This window comes from Molossus molossus, unplaced genomic scaffold, assembly GCF_014108415.1.
Source record: "Molossus molossus isolate mMolMol1 unplaced genomic scaffold, mMolMol1.p scaffold_m16_p_11, whole genome shotgun sequence".
Taxonomy (NCBI): Eukaryota; Metazoa; Chordata; class Mammalia; order Chiroptera; family Molossidae; genus Molossus; species Molossus molossus.
Window position 1 is genome coordinate 54023155 of NW_023425346.1, and position 16184 is coordinate 54039338.

A 16184-nucleotide genomic window follows, 5' to 3' on the forward strand; every position below is an offset into this window, starting at 1 on the left:
CTTTGCTATGTCAAAAATAAAATTTATTGAGACAACAGAGGGACTCTCTTTTCTCAAAATTTCCAACCTGGTTTCTAGCTGTATTACACCAAGCCAAATGTCCCATATCCATATAAAGTACTTAGCAGGTTTAGGATTGGATGCAAAACATATGCTTTAGTATGTATAAAACTGGGGCTAATGGTAGAAAATATGAACTTTTGGGGAAAGTTCAAGTATCAACTAAATTAATCAAGGAATTAAAGTTTAGCATTACTGTTAGTGCTTAGAAAAATGTCTTCTGATGAATGAAGGTGAAAATCCTGTTCTGGAAGTTGACCCATTGTGCCTAACTGTGTGGTAGTGAGCATCACACGTGTAGGAGGTGTTGTTTTTAATCTACTTCCATTGTGTGCTTAGAAGGTAGGGAGGAACAGTAGGGTTGGATTTGGGAACCTACAGAGAACATGAAGAATCAGAGTTTGATTTTTAAAAGGGAAATTTAATGTTTTATAACTAACATATTTTAAGAAATTTCTCTCTTTCTTTTTATTATTTTTGCATGCATGATGCATTGAACAGGCCCAAGCAGGAAATTGAGAGGGATGTTTAAGGCATTTAAAATAGATTTGAAATAGCCCTGGCCAGTTTGGCTCAGCGGTTAGAGCGTCGGCCTGCGGTCCGGAGAGACCCGGGTTCGGTTCCCACTAAGGGCACGTACTTCGGTTGCAGTTGGTCCCCGGCCCTGGTTGGTCGTGCGGGTGGCAGCCACTCGATGTGTCCCTTCACGTCGATGTTTCTCTCTCTCTCTCCCTTCTTCTCTCTCCCTCCCACTCTATCTGTACAAAAAATGGAAAAATACCCTCGGGTGAGGATAAAAAAAAAAAAAATTAAAAAAAAAAAATCCTCAACCGAGGATATATACATATAAAAAAAAAAATAGATTTGAAATAGATACTATTACTATTTTCCTAAATGTTGTTTTTAAAAAAATAAACATAACTTCAATTTTATAAACTGAGTAAGTTGGATTCCCCCTTTTTTATTGAACATACATTCACTTGGGAATCTAGAGGCACTCTCTGATGCCGTTAGCACTACTGCAGAGCATCTCACGAGGGTTCCATTTTAAGATCTCCCAGGAGACAAATGCAATGAGTGCTGAGTTCTGTTTCCTCCTTTCTAATGCCAGAAGACCAAGCTGACCCTGTCAGGATTTGATCCTTTAGCTCAGTGATTTCTCACTAGGTATCTGGACCATTCAATAATGCTTTAATTACCTTTTTCTTATACTGCATTTCTAGTCAGGGAAACATAACATAAGACCTGTCCTTAAGCCATTTTACTTATCTTATAATGATCCCCATTTCTTTTCATGAGGCATTCTCTTGATAAACTGCTGTTTTTAAAGATCACTTTTTGCCTGGAAAATATACAATAGATCAGGTACTCAAGGTTCTTGTTGGGGTTGGGATTTTGGCCACATGTTGCATAATCTGAATACTGTATTAATGTTCCTGATTTTGCTCTTTGTTTCTAATTTGTATAATGGCTATTTTAGCAAATTACACTGTCTAGGTTCTCCCCAAAACAAAGCATACTCTTTAGCTAAACTAAGGAACTAAAAAGCATACAAAAATATTACCATGCTTAGAAAGATCCTTAGAGTACTGAAACTGTTAAGGAAGAAAGAGAGAGAGAGAGAAAGAAAGAAAGGAAGAATGAACAGTCCTATAAGTCAGGTCACATTCCTTGAATTCAAATGTTAATTATTCCCCTTGAAAATTACCTTGGTAATTGATTTATAGAGGTATGTTAGAATTTGAATCACTTACCTACATTCATCCCTAGAAATCTAGCAGTAGTTTAAAGAAGACTTACATGGTAATTTGTCTGTACTTATTACACTTGGAGGAACACTTAAAAAGCACTACACATAAACAAAATACAAAGCAGGCACGTCACTGTGGAGTACAAGTTCCTTCGACTGACAATAACAATTAGTATAAAAAGAGCAACGTTGGCTCCACTGAGGACTACTATTTCCTCAAAAGCAAAAGAGCAATTTAGAGGAAAGCTATGGGAATTAGTCACCATATCAGTGAGCTGATTGTTAAATAATGCCCTGAAGTGACTTTGAAATAACACATGGGTATAGCCATGCTATTGGCAAATGGTACAGAAAAAATTTCTAAATTCATTTACATTTACCTGATCTTTTTTATCCAGTTTTTTAAACCACCAAGAAGTCCAGAAAACACCTGCCCCTCTGTTCATTTTTATAGTATTAGATTTATACTTCTAATAGAGGATTAAAAGGCTACTTTGTAATTATCAAGCACGAATCTCAAATTCACATTCAAAAATAAAGTTAATGTCATACCCAAAGTCATGGAAAAATTTAGAAGTGGTGTTTAAAATAGAAATTTAGACTACTGACTTGAAATCCCATGCTCTGACCACCAGACCACACGCCTGCCCAACGATACTTAAATTTTTTACGGAGGTATTCTTCTTTGTAATTAGATGCAGTGATTAGAGTGTTTTTTGCATTACTCTGCATTTTTCTTTTAAGTCAGGGTTGTAAGCCACATAGGGACTGTCCCCTACAAACTAAACAAGGGCTTTCAGTCTTGCAATACAATCTCTTGATATTTGTTTATAGGTTTCACACATCAAAAAAACAATGAAATCTGTAATTTTTCAAATTACAATCTTTTCATTCTCTGAGTTATGTGCCTATGAGAATTTGCAAATCTTTTGAAGAGAATGTAATCTTTATGCTTACCAAATGTTGGCTTTCATATTTGGGTACAATTACAAATCAAGGCCTTTTTTCCCCCCATAATAATCAGTTTCTCAAAGTTGTGGGTTTTCCTCATTTGAAAATAAATTAATGGGAATTTAAAAATATAATTCATCCAGTTATTAAATCTTTTCAATCTTTAAAATTAGAAACCATTTCTATTCTCAATCTCCAAAGAAGTAGTGGCAGAAAATGCCTTATAGCTTATTACAATTAAATTTTTTAATTGAGAAAATAAAAATGAACAGCTAAAACCAGTTTAATTTAAATTTAAAAGGGAAAAACTTTTATGTGACTACTTATTGTTATATCTTTTTTTGTGGCAGGTATATTTTGTGTGCTTAGATATTTAGTTTTCTTCTATCAAGTACCTTTTAAGAAAGAAGGTCAATTTTGGACCAGTGAAAATTCAAAGTACTACAGATGTTTTTCTAAAGGAATTCAAATTAGATAATATTTAATGTTGCTAAAATCAATGATAACCTCTATAGCTCAAACATCAGTTTTTTAAATTAGAGGTTGATATATAAAGGAAATAATTTTGCATAATTATTCTTTTTAGATTAATAAAGCATAGTTACTAAATTATACAGTTATTTTGTATAGAGACATATTTTCTGAATGGTGTCATATAATTATTTAGAAATTTTATTCTCAAAACTATGAATTTTTGACACAGGTTACTTTTTTTTCTATTAATACCCTGTTTTGAGATGATAATATAGTTATTCACATTATTTCCCAGACTTTCCTGGAGAAATCTTCAGGTTAGGGAGTGGGAGTTGGGGGAGTAGGGTAGCAATAGACACATGTAAAACTTGTTAAACCTTATATATGAACAGGCTTTTGGTGAGGATCTAAAGAGCCTCCCAGAGGGAAAATAAAGAGGAATCAGGAACATTAGTGCCCATACGAAGAGGTAGTCTTCCAAGTAGTGATTGCTCTTTGTCAAAATTCTAGAAAATAAGCTTGGAAGGCAGGTTCTTTATCTAAATTGCTCAATACTGTACCTCTGGTGTCTAGAGTAGCAAATATTTGTTGAATGTATAAATGAGTAAATGAATAATGATTCTTTTGGATACCTTTTAAATCAAGTTGCCAAATTAACATTAATAATCATAGGTAAACTGAAGGTGACCCCACCGATCAGTGAGTGGTATAGGAGGTATACACATGGAAGACATTTGAGAGAACAGAACCATGGTTGGGATCAGGGATTCTTGAGGGCAAGCAGCTACTTGGGTAACTCGAACTTTTTCAAAGGTAAGTCTTAAAAAGACCAATGATATAGTGACATAAAAAACCTCCTCTTAAATGTATGGATGAAATATGATAACTGGGCTTTTTAAATCCCACTTTAAGGGGTATGGTGGAGGAAACAGGAAAAAATTGATGGAGTATAGATGAAATAAAATTGGGTACATGTTGATTATTGTTGAACTAGATACATGGGATCCATTATATTCCTCTATGTTTGTGTTTGAAATTTTATATAAAAGTCAGCAAACACATATCCCTCCTAAGAGCTTGACAAAATAAACATTTATACTGCCTGATATGTAGATATCAGTGTAATCTTAGAAAGCCCTTTTTACAATATATAGATAAAGAAATTTTAAAAAATATTTGTCTTCATGACAAAAAAAAAAATACTTTTAGCTCTAGATGCAATAAATTATAATAGAAATTAGTACCATATTACTAATAGCAGTTTTTTTAAAAAATATAATCTTGGCAAAAAGCTAAGAAGGTTTGCCTAAACTTATCTTTACCCAAAGCCCAAGTCATCCTCAGCACATCTTCACACTCACTTGGAGGAGGGCCAATGAAGTCAAGGAGATTATTGGAAAGGTATCCAAATAAACAAGGTAACTTTTGTAACTCACCTACTGCTGGCCATGTGCAGAAAAAAATATGCCTTCATGTGATTCTCATTGCTTGATCATGAACCAGATTTATTTATCAAATGAAATTAATCTTTGATTCTGGCCTAACAACCATCTTAGTCCAATCAGCTGCCATAAAAGATAGCATAGACTGGGTAGTTTATAAACAACACAGAGTGATTTTTTACAGTCCTGGAGGCTGGGAGTCCAAAATCAGAATGCCAGTGTGGTCGGGTTCTGGTGAAGGCCCCTCTTCCAGGTTAGAGATTGTAGACTTCTTTCCGTACCCTTTTATACCTGTACTTAGGGTCTTTTATAAGGGCACTAATCCCATTCATGAATGCTCCACCCTCATGACCTAATAATCATCTCCCAAAGACATGAAGTTTTCAATACATGAGTTTTTGGGGAACACAAACATTTGACCACTGCAGACCCCTTAAAAATTTTCCACGTCCTTTAAAGTCTAAAATTTTAACAGGGGATGCACGTATTCAACCCCTGCCTCTTCAGAGGACTTTTTCAGCTCAGTGATTTGTGACTTCATAAACAAACAGTCTAATATAAAGTACTTAGAGTACAATAAGTTTGACTTCTCAGTTTATCTTTAGAAACCATCACAAATGATGTGATGAGTTTAAGTAAGAGTTTATGAGAGGTGATTGTTCTAGCCCAATCCCCATGCATTCCTATTCAAAGGATATTTTCACTAACACTGATTTGTGAATGTTTGGCATGGAAGCTTAAATTAAAAAAACACACAACTATATATTACAGGGTTGTACACGTCAAGAATTATCTTTTCATAGTATCTTTTTCATTTTCTTATAGTAGCTAATAAATAATTCTGTTGCATAGTAGACCCCAATACCTTTCTTTGCAGCTGTTACCATTACTATCACCTGACACAGCCTGTCATGAAAATAAATGACTCCATTCTTTATCAGTGTTAATCTGAAAAGTTAAAGCCAATCTTGTTACTGAATTAAGAAAGTATACAATGATATCGATACTAAGACGGAAAAATCAATAGTGTAACAGGGCAAGGTCAAAATTGAGTGAGCTGTTCACTTTAAATTGTACCTTAAACCTAATGTTCATACATTATATTGCAGTTTCCAGCCAACCCCTCAAATCTACTTACAAGAAGAGAGGTTTATAATTCAAATATTGTAGGAAGAGAAAATCTAATTTTGACCTTTGGTCAAATTGATGCTAAATAGAGTTTATGGTTTTCTTTACTTTATAAGCTGTAATTGCAAATACAGTTTCCTTCATCTAACAAACTACTCCACCCTGAAATTTTCAAACAAAAATAGTTTGCAGAAACATTGACAAAAAACATGTTCAAAAGAAACTAACTACTTTCAACTAGAAGGAGAGGGAGGAAAGAGATGGTAGATATTTTTTAAAGGGATATGTTTAAATATTTTGGACGCTTTATGTCCAATTCCTGTTGCTTAAAAAGAAAGTATTTCTCATTTAAGATTTAAAAATACATTAGTAATTTAAATGTCCTTAGTTTGTAAATAAGATAAAAATAACATAAATGTGTATGAGATTGCTTTAAGAGAAAAACACAATATGAATATCTTTAAATATTAAATAGAAACAAAGTTGTCATCAGCAAATGCCATAAAATACTAAGTTATGAGGGTCCATATTATGGCATTAAAATATAGAAATTAATTTAACAAAAATATTTTGAATGATTATATTTAGCAGAATATTTGAAATATAACCATCATTAAGGCTAATAAATAAATTATGTTGGTTGCCCTGAACACTGTTATGCATCTATAGGTTAAATTTAAAACCATGCTTAATGTTGAGATTAACTGACTCATCACCTTTGCCACAATTGCCTAGTGTTCAACATAAGACATGTCATGATTCTGGTTTTGTGAAGTTAGTATATTATTTCAGTATGTGAGAGGTTGGTGCAGGGTAAGAAGTTCGCACTCAGTAGAAATGTTATCCCCTCTTACTTATTATTGCTGCATGTTCCAGGTTCTTACACTGATCTTCTTAGTTCTTGTATATAGATAATTCTGTATGTGTGTGTATATGTATATGTATATGTATATGTATATGTATATGTATATATACATTCTCATACTCAAGTGCTTTAGATTCCAGTGAATATTGAACATGGACTTTCATTTCATTTTATTTATTTTATTTATGTTTTCATCACCATTTATTCCCTCTATGCTCTCTTCCACTTCCTCTGCCCCCACCCCCTGTAATCACCATACTATTGTCTATGAACATGGACTTTCATCACCATGCTCGGCCAAGGTATCACAAAGGAACCCACTAGAATAGTCTCACAGTTCTTTAGTTTACCTTTGGATTAAACTTATCAAATACTGAAATCATAGGTGCAGTAATGAAATAAGAGATACCTGAATCACTGAGAGGACCTAAACATTGAACTAACTAAGGTAGTTCATGTATCCATTACATGAACATCCATTACATGGCCATCCTCATGTTAAAGAGAAAGGTAAGAGGTTCTTATTTGTTTCTAGGAAGAAATTAAATACAATGGAAACAAAGGAGCTGGAGAAGATCCAGAGAAGCATCATACCTTCCCAGAATGGCATCTGTGTCTGGTCAGGTTAAAATGATAGGTTTAGAAAGATGAAACCATTTCCTGAAGTGATATTCCCCCCCCTCCCCACCCATCCCTCCAAATCCTGCCAGATTAACCAAACCAAAATCCACTAAATTAAAACAAAAACAATCAGAAAATGAGATAAGATAAAAATGGATTTTATAATCATTAAAATGGTTAGTTATAATGGCCATTGTGAATATCCAAGAAGACAATACATACACCAAATGGTGAGACCCAAACTTATTTTGATTGTGGAAAACTTAGCACCTCAAAGAGTAAATGTCCCATAGGCCCTCTTTGGAAAAGATTTTAAAGGGATATATGATTGTGGTCTGTAAAATATGAAAGGTTCAAAGAATTGCAACCTAGATTTTTGAATAGTAGAATTAGGAGCTATCTTCTGAAATTTGAGGGAAATACTTACATGTAAAAATTCTTTCTGCAGCATTGGTATATATAGAAAATAAATGGTATTAAAAAAAGTTTAAAAAACTTAACAGATAGTACTTCTACCTTTGATCACTAGAAGGAGAAATTAGAGGTGATCTTGTTAGATCCCTAAACTGTGCCGGGCAGCACTAGTCAAATCAGCCCTTGGAATATGAAAGGAGAATATGAAGGTCGGGCTGTGCTCCCACCCAAGAGGACATTCATAGAATCTTAACCTGTAAAGCCGAAAAGGACATGATAGAATACCTTGTCCAGCTCCCTCATATTACAGACATAGGAACTGAGGTACAGAGAGCCTGAGTCGTTTGTCCAATGTTATCCACTTGGTTACAGCCTGGAATAAAAATGTGCTCCTTCATCTTTAGTCCAAAGTTCTTTCCACTATGCTATATTGAATAATCAGGGACCTCTCTGTATCCACTCAAAGCCAAAAATGTGTTATTCATAGAATTGATTGCCCTCTTACAGAGATAATGTAGATTAAAGAGAGTTAAATACCATTACAATTATTGTCATGGTTGTTAGATTTTACTGCTCTGATCCACCTGCTGGGGCTCTATTTTAAGCCACATTGGTTGGAAAAGTAGTCCACTGTCCTGTAACATGAAATAATTACTTTGGAGTCAAAACAATTATGTGGTAGTTCCTGCATAAAAGTTCTCTTTTTAACAACCTTGCCTTTTCCCATTTCTCAAAGTAATGGTACCTTTATCTTAGAGAAGAATGGATCTTGGATACCCAGTTGTCCTAGTCTGAACCTGGTTGGCAATGCTTGGTGTTTCCATTTGAGGAGATGAGCAAAAGAGATGATCAAGGAAGAAATCTTTTATTATATGGCTATGCTAAGTTTATCTCATGAAGAAGAAAAGGAGATTGTGTACTGAGATGGAAAAACAAAAAAAAAGTTATAGCAATGAAACATTTTGTCTATAAAATTATATTTTAATTACCTCTGGCAGTAGAAACGCTTTATCCATATCTGCAGTCCCATGTAGGCTCCCCATACTCCCCTTAGCATGTGATGCGCCTGGAAGTTTGTGCTGAATATCTTTCAAGTCAGAAACAAAACTCACATGTTTGAAAAAGAGAAAGAAACTTCAAATCTATTATGTTTTATATCATCTCCTTTCCATTTTACTTTCCTTTTGATTTAGAGTAGAGGTATATAAATATACTTTCAGCTGAATACCAAACAGTGTAGTATTATAGCAATAATTTTCAAAGGCTAAAGTTAGATATCATCATAGAATGAACTTCTTGGATGTAAGAAATATGAAATGTACACTTTATTTTGCACTTTTACAATAAAAAATCTCAATAATTAAAAATTTTAAAGTTTGATGCATGGTACAGGAACAAATATAATATTCAGATTATTGTGAATCTCTTTCCCTATTTCTCAATTGATCAACTTAAAGATTCTTATTGGTTTTTTATATAAGGTTATTAGCTTTCACAATCTTCCCTAATTTTACAGCACTTTGCTCTTCCAATACTTCTAGCACATAAGGGAATTTTAACTCCAAGTTATATCTGTACATTCAAAGTGGATATTCAAATATTAACTGGCTCATTGCAATGGCCTTCCTTGTTGGCATTATGCCCCTGCTTTGCTGACTGTACGTGATGCAGACATCATGATGATGACGTAGGTGTGTGGCTATTTGATTTTCCAAAGGCTTAAGAGGAGTCTGTAGTTGAAGCCAAATAGATATCTTGAGCACATACAAAAGTCAAAGTCAAACTTCATGAAGTCCTAGTTCAGAATACGGTAGAACGTTTAAATAAGTAAAGACAATCCTCATTTTGTTTATAGTTTCTGTATTCTCATTTCTTCCTTTTCTGGAAAAATAGACATTTTAAACTAGAATTAACAAATTCCTCTAAAATCCACAAGATGGTGCTATGAAGTGGTGTTTACAATTTTTTAAAACACCATATGCCTTCTAGGTGCTATTTTTAGACAGTGCCAATTGAATACCATTTAATAACATTGACTACAGATAAATGCTATTTAAAAAACAACAACAATGTAAACCACAGTAGTTGGTATAAGGAGGGCATATCTTTACTCCTAATGTTGTTTCTTTTTGATACTCTATCCCATAAGTTAATCTTCTGTTAACTCTGTTATTGATATCAGGTTTTAAGAATATTTTCTGAGAAGATTGGGAACTGAATTTGAATCTCAGCAGGGCTAAGTCATATGTAAAATGTACTGGACTAAAACACAGACCAGAGCTCTAATCTCTGAACACCTAAATTACTACATCCAGCTGTTGTCAACCAAGGGCAAGTTATCCCCTGGGGGACATTTAGCAAAGTCTGAAGACATTTTTTATTTCACAGATGACAGTGTGGTGGAAGCTAGTGTTAGTGGCATCTGGTAGGTGGAGGTCAGGGATGCCACTAATGCACAGGACAACCTCCACAACAAAGAATTGTCCTGCCCAGATATCAGTAGTGCAGAGGCCTGAGAAACTTGACCTATTTATTCACTCCTTTTTTTGGTTTGTCTGTTCATTTATTAATTAGTTCACACATTCATTCATTTATGCACTATTCACCCATCAGCCTATTAATTCATGCCGTCAACAGATTTTTACAAAGTGTCTACTATGACTCAAGATTGCACTATGCTCTAGGGATTGCAGAAACAAGGATTATCCTATTCTTGTCCAATCTAACTGGGGAGAGAGACACTTATGAAATAATATTACAATAATATGTGATCAGTATTTCAGTGGTAAGTGTAAGATGTTATGAGAATATACAAAGAGTGTGATGAATTCTGGAGAATGTGACAGATTCAGGAAGGCTTCACATAGGTGAAGGTTGTGTATTGGGTGGGTGGAGGGTGGTCATAGAAGGAAATCTTGAGCAAAGCACAAACAAAGCCAGAGACATAGAGTTGTCCAAAGTGTGTTTGGTGAACAGTATATTGTTGTGGTATGAGATTAGAGTGAGCAGGAAGGTTGGGAAAAGAAAAAGAGAAAATCTTAAAAATGTAGACTGGGGCCAACCACCATGATTAGGGCCTTGGCCTTTATCCTCCAGGCATTTAAAATATAAAACAGAAGATTGATGTCAGACATGTGGCCTCAGTTTCACACCGTTAAAGTATTTGGTGAGATACATTTCAGATTTCCTTTTAAAATCTTTAGAAGGTCAATATATTAGATATATTAAATACTGTATATTCTTAGATTTATATTACAACTATTGATAAAGATCACACTATAAAGCATATATCTTTTTTATATGCAAAATTGTATTGTCAAAGGTATTTACTTTCACTATAATGAATCAAATGTAATATATTCCTATTAATATATTTGGTGTTTGTTTTAAGGCTGAAAATACTTAAGAAGATCAAGTTATTGTGCAGAATATACAGTCTTCCTATTAGTTTATTCCAATGTCAATAATGACTTTAGGTTACACCCAGGATACATTTTTGAAATATTTTTTCTCAACCTTCTCTATTATTGGTACTTTTATCAATATGTTTTAGATAATCTAGTTATATCTAAGTGGCTTAACCTATGTTTTATAGTTTGAATAACTACTTAAAATATTAGACTTCAGGGAAATAAAACAATAGAGTATTTTATGTCTTACATTAATAAATGAAGAAAACCCAAAGATTAACAACTGTTTGGATTTTACTTGAATAAAATTAGTAACTATTATATTTTATATAATTTGTGATTTACAAAATATATTCTCATTGTATATTTTCACTCAGTATGTTTATACTTGTAATTTAAATTCAGCTTTAAAATATTGGTAGCTAAACCCACGGACACAGACAGTTCAGCTGTCGTTAAGAATTAAGCCCAGAGATAGCCTGGCATCACGTGAGATTAAAAAAAAGCTGGATGGGGGTGGGGGCTGCTGCAGAATAGAAAGATGGGCTCCATATCTGAATTTAAAAAAACCAGAAATGTCCTCTGAGGAAAACTGTCATCCTGTTTCCCCAAACAGAGAAATGAAAACACTGGTGTTAGAAGTGGCCCCGGGAAGGGCAGCGCGGTGTTACAGGCTCCTGAACTGGTTAGTGACTCTGTGACTATGCCACTTTCTTCCTCGCCTGTTGTCTGACTGTCATTGTCTACTCTATTTGATTGCATATTTTGAAATCCTTTTTTCTCCTTCCTCCAAATCTTTATCCTGGTTTCTGTGCCACATTATCTCAAGTATTAATTAAAGCCTCTGATGGATTCTTTCAGATATAAATACCCATTCATAATTATTCTTCTTCACAAAAATTATTATCAAAACCCACCCAATGATGTAAAAAGTAGTGTGGATTTCCCATAGTGCCTGCATTCTGAGAGAGCATCATGGACTTGTTTCAAGATAGAGGGTTAATCTTCGAAAGATAATAACCTTGTACGACCTTATAAAAAGGGTTTCAAGCCCGGAAGTGTGGTGGAACCAGTCAGTGGGTTTCAGAAGGACTTTCGTGTTCACAGAGGGGCCACAGGAGAAGCAGTGTACTGGGGATAAAGTGCAGGACGCAGGACGCAGGACGCAGGACGCCGGACGTGGCCCTGCCCCCCCCACCCCATCCTGCTTTATCACAGGCTCTGCCCCCACCTCGCTGCCCAGCTCTTCCAGTCCGATGCTGTTTGCACAAAGGCTCCAAGGAGGTGCTAGATGATCTCGAGGGTCCCTTCTGAGCTGAGGCCTATACATGTTTACTTTCAAATTCTTCCCAAAAACATAATAACTGAGAGGCACAAGGTAGGGTAAAGAAAATATGAAAAACAACAGCACCAAAAAATTAATCTTTCCCATTTCTTCCTAAGGAATTAGACATTTTCTACTTACATGTACTTAAAATACATTTAAAAAATTAAATCCCTTTGAACACTGCGATATACAGTAAAAGACAAACAAATCAACAGGAAAACCTTCACTCAACCTCCAATTTGAATGTCCAGTAGGGACAGAGCTTGGACATACGCCCAAGAGCAGAAGTGGTTCTCTTCAGAAGGGCTCCTTCCTGTTCCAAGCAGGGGCCGCTCTGAGCGCACGAGTGAATGAGGACATGCAGATCTCACAGCAGTGCTTCTGTTCAGGGCCTCTGGCTCCCGTTCATACAAGACGTTACCCTCCGCGTCAGTAAGAGCTGGCATTCACTTGCGTATACATGGGGCATTAAATAACCACAATGCAGAAGTGCCTACAGGTGCACCAAGCATGACTGGACACTATTGCATATCACAACGTGTGTCATTTTTCTTAATGCAATTTGGCAGTTATTACCCACTGGTTAAAATTTTCAGGTAAATATTCATTGATAAAAACCTCATAACCCAACAAAAATGTATGTTACTAAGGGGAAAATGTTTCTAAACATTCCCAGCATTTTTTTCTGGATATAAGAAGATACATTTTGTGAATTACAGTAGTTTCAGAAATAATCTTTATGTAGTCCTATAAGTTAAAACAAATGTTCAGTAAAGATTCAAAGTCTGTTTTAGGAATTGCTTTTCATCTGCAGTATAATTCATAGCTATTAAAAATAAACAAACAAACAAACAGCTTCAGAAAGAGGCCCCAGGAGATACTTTATTCCATTTAGTGCCTACCTAGGTCCAAGAATAAAGGAGTGTACACTGTATGACCGCGTGGAAGGTATAAAAAAGCGCAAGGAATGAATTATGGGGTGGATAGCTCATAGACTTTTAACTATTGGCTGCTTACATGAGCTATTTCTAGTGTGAGTGAACAGAATGCATCTAGTGATTTCAACATAAGCTAATAACTATGCTTCCATTCTAGACAACTGGTTTTCCATGATAAAGAGATCAGCTGACTACAGAGGAAGAATCCAATTTATGTTGTGAAAAGGGAAAGACATTTCCCAAACTTTAAGGTGAAAAAAGGGTTAATTCTGGAAATTTTATGTGTTTTTTTTCTCCTCCTGCATTAAGACAAAAATTGCTTAGAGATCATTTTCCATAATTTGGGCAGAAATGAATGGGCAATAGAGGTATTTCTGTCAGTTGCTATCACTTTTTTTCTGGACATCAAGCTCCTTGTCTTCATTTAAAATAAATGAATACCATAGCTTCTCTCACTCCAAACTAAAAATGACAGCAGTGAGACCCATTTGCTATTTTAGAAAATGACTAATAAAACACATATTTCATAATATCATGTGATTCAAATAATTTAATACAAGTAATTAAAACACTTTTGCACTTATTTTGAAATGACAAAGTCACTTTAAAAAATCTTTCACTTATCAGGCCATATTTATATGAAGATAAATTTTTTTAATGTTCTATGAGGAGAGTGGGAGGTAGAATTAAATCTGACATAGTACAAGAAGATGAAAGTGAAATCTTCAATGAAAAAAATTGCATTAGGATTAGACTTATGCCCTTCTAAGGGAAATTCTCTGGTCATGTTTTCCAAAACACACATAGATGCTCGCATATGAAAACAGAAAACACCCATAGCATTAATGAAAATGTTCAAAGTTCCATAGTACAATAGGAACCTTCTTAATTATCATATTCTGAAATGTATTAGGTCAGTAGAATTGATTATTTTGTCAGTTTTAGTAAGGTTTTGCCTTCCTGTAAAGTAAGTTGGTCAAATCGTGTATATATGTAGGTCTAGGCAACTCTTGAACAGATTATAAATTATATGTATCCACTGGCCTGGAAATTTCTACCCCTGACATTTCTGGTTTTGTTGCCCATTTTGGGACCCAAAGAGAGGATGCAGGCAGAGCTGAGTGGTGCAGCTTCCTCTCAACACTACAATCAGAAACAGGCTGGCACAAAGGGGACCGCAACCACTGGGCAGGGATCAGGGGGAGGCAAGTGAGACTAAGTCAGCAACTGCAGGGTAGAAGCCAGTCTTTATTTCAAATGTTGCTGTTGTGTTCATTATGGATTTCTAATTTTGCATTAATTTTGATTTTTTAAGGTATTACATTACCAAGTTTTTTGACACCCACTGAAATTTTGCTCCCAAGGTACGTGTCTCACTCACTCACCCTAGTCCCAGTTCTGCTCAAGTAGCACCAGGTTCCAGTGGATCCATGGAACCACAATAGAACACACCCTTTCCCTTCTACCACCTCAGCATTGATGGGCCAGGGAAGGCTCCTACAAGAACTACATTCTCCCTGCTTACAAAAATGAAGTGTCCTCTTTGTCTCCCGGGGCACCATTGGGAGTGTCAGGAAACAGCAGTCACTGGTAGATCTGATCCTGGACTTTTAGCTGTGCTCTCTTCCAGTGCTCCTGTTTCTAGACAGGCACCACAGTGAGCAAAGGAATTAATGCCTGGAACATGGGTTTAGAGGGAGAAACAAGGAGTCAGAGTAACACACTCACCCCCAAAGTATGAAAAATCCCTGCAAACGTGGTAAGTTAAATAAAAAATGAGAGGCTTGATGTGCATATGTTGTAAATGTGACATACAGCTCTTTTAAATCATGAAATGGGCAGGATTACATGTGGTAGAGCTAAACTAACACCAAGGGTACCTTCCCATTTGAAGAGAACAAAATAATACTTTCAATCTTATTACTAAACCTCTCATCAGACTTGCTGATAGCTGTCTCCTTGTCTTTTCCCAAAAGACATGCTGACAGTCCTGAGGCAGGGCCAGTTGCTGCCCCTCCATGAAGAGTGTGGGGTGGGGTGGGGTTGGGGGCTGCTTTCTCTTCATTTGTGTTTGATGCGAGTAGAGTGGAGAAGGGGACTAAGGTTTGCTAACTCCTGGGTGCTTATGCTTTCAGAAACATTATCTTACTTGATGCCCAGGCAGCCTGTAAGGGAGAGGTATTCTCACAGTGAGGGGAAGTGGGGAAGAAGCTCTAGTTCTGGCATTTGCTACAGCTAGAGCCATAGACCTAGCTGTCACACTCTTTTCTGGAGGGATACGATAAGACGAAATGTAATGTTACTACCCTCTCTTTCATTTTAGCAAGTAGTCTCATCATAGGATTGTTTGGAAACATGAAATACAGGGGCTTCAGTTCCATCATCCTCCATAGAAGTCAACTGTGGACACTGGAGTACTTTTTGGAAATTGGAAGCTAAAGCTGTAGGTAATAAAAGCTCTGAAAGAAAAGAAGAGAAAGTTAGGGACATCAATCTGATTAGAAAGTTCTCAAAATTATCTGCTGATATGAGATGGGTATTTGTCTTTAGGTATTATCATGGCTATCTATCTATTTTATACATTTCTATGCAGATTCAGTAGAAAAGATACTTACATATATATTTAATTCCATAGGATCCCAAAGCACTTGAGGATTTTAAACTGATAAGCCAACCTCAAAGGGACTGATTCTTGCAACTAAAACACAGACACCTCTGGGGTGAAATGTGGCAACAGTTTGACAGGCATAGCAGTAGCTTAGGCCAGAAAGGATTTATCCAATTAAAATTATGGGATGAATTTT

At 35.5% G+C, this 16184-nt stretch overlaps 1 long non-coding RNA gene across 1 annotated transcript; it reads left to right on the top strand.

Annotated features, from left to right (window-relative positions):
- The first annotated feature begins 11754 nt into the window (after positions 1 to 11754).
- Positions 11755 to 14740, top strand: LOC118625115. The gene is made up of 3 exons (XR_004958621.1): positions 11755 to 11800; positions 13538 to 13631; positions 14696 to 14740. It is a non-coding gene; the product is annotated as an uncharacterized LOC118625115 (long non-coding RNA).
- The last annotated feature ends 1444 nt before the right edge of the window (positions 14741 to 16184 follow it).